Raw genomic sequence first — 1,789 nt, forward strand, 5'->3', positions numbered from 1 at the left:
GTGTGGTGAGGGGATGTGCTGAGGAGAGGAGGAGGCCAGTGCCCCCTGTGTCTCCCAACCAGGGATCTGTGACTGACGGTCGTTCCTCACTTGGGACCAGCACAAGCCACCACCAACTTCAGGCAGGACTCCAGAGAAGGTCTGGATTCTAGAGCCTTGCTAAGTCTACCAAGCAGTGCCCAGAGTTGGGGGTCCAAATGGTAAGTGCACTATACCCCCGGTCTGAGGCCCACCCACCACTGTCAGCCAGGCTTCAGATCCACTAGCTCACAAATATTCTTCAGAACAGAACCACTCACAGCGCCTGAGGGCACACATTTCTAAAGCTGTTTCCATACACAGGCATTGTCAGGTTGGCCTTGGACTAAGCACCTACCCTTAACAGAGCACTTCCTAAATGATAAGTACTTTACAAATACTGATGAGTTTAGTCATCCCATGACCCCAAATAAATTTTATTAGCCCCATTTCACACATGCAGACACTGGGGCTCAGGTTGAAGCTAAGAAGAGCCCAAGCTCATCCTGCTGGGGGGTGGCAGAGCTGTGAAGGGGACGCCAGGTGTCTGATTCCAAAACTCAGGACCTGTTCACAGGGCTGTCTGTATCATGCTTGCTTCATAAATAAAAACATGGATGGAACTTCAAAAACCAGACTCAGAAATGCCAATGGTCTCAGAAAACAACAACAAAACAGTAAATACAGTGCCATTCTCTGAGACCAGTAACCAGGGGGGAAAGGATTTTATATAAGCACAAAAGTGCCTTTGGGAATACGAGCCCCATGCATTAACGTAATGATTATTCCTCCCGCCTGGGCTCTAACTATATTTTTATTAGGATGCTTTACATATTCTTTAGCTTCTTTAAAATGCTAAACTGACTCTGAGTCCCCAAATGTGCCCAAAATCTAGGCAGTACATTTATAGGAAGTGAAAGCCCCCCACGAAAGAACTCCCAGAGGCCTGAATTAGTGGTTTGTATTGTAAGGAGGTGAAAATCCACATCTCTCCCAGGAATGCCACTGACATAAAATTCAAACCAAACTAAATTTATGGAGGTAACTCAGCTTGAAGTCTCATCCAGTGGCCTGAATACTTACGATCACGCACTGTTCTAAGATCTGCACCAGGCTCCTCTGTTAAGGTTGCCTGCGGTCCAGACTCTGGACAGAGTTTGGTGACTCCACCTGTGGCCAGGAGCAGAGGGAAGCTGGTGATGGGGATCAGGGATTTGAACTCAGTCAGTGACCGAATCTCCAGCTGGGGAGAGAAGCTGTGTATGAGATAAGGTTTCGTAAATTATTTTCTCTCTTCAAACTCAATGATTTGCAGAGTCACAGGGTCTCCCATTACTGGTTTCTTGTTATGATGTCCATAATTTACTTCCAAATACTTCAGCATAGAGAGGAACTCAATTTTCCAAGATGTTGCCCTAATTGAGAATCTACAGACCAGGGGTCATGAGCTAACATACACACTCAGGATGAAGCCCATATGTCAGAAGCGACCGGTGTAAGCACTTCTATTATTTTTTTTTCAACCAACAGCTAAGGCTCCGAAAATTAGCATGTTGCATGTCAGAAATGAGTTTTATTGGAGAAAATGGTAGCGTATTGGCTAGCAAGATGAATATCAGAAATGAGTTTGCTTTGGTGGAATGAAAGGGGTTCAGATATGCGGTCTGGCTGAAAATAGTTTGGGGACAATACTCATCTTTGTGTGACAAGGACATAAGAATCCAAGGAGACCCGTGCCTTTCACCCCTGAAGCACAGTTCTGGGTCTGGTC

Source organism: Herpailurus yagouaroundi, unplaced genomic scaffold, assembly GCF_014898765.1.
Source record: "Herpailurus yagouaroundi ecotype Mexico unplaced genomic scaffold, PumYag 218, whole genome shotgun sequence".
Lineage (NCBI taxonomy): Eukaryota > Metazoa > Chordata > Mammalia > Carnivora > Felidae > Herpailurus > Herpailurus yagouaroundi.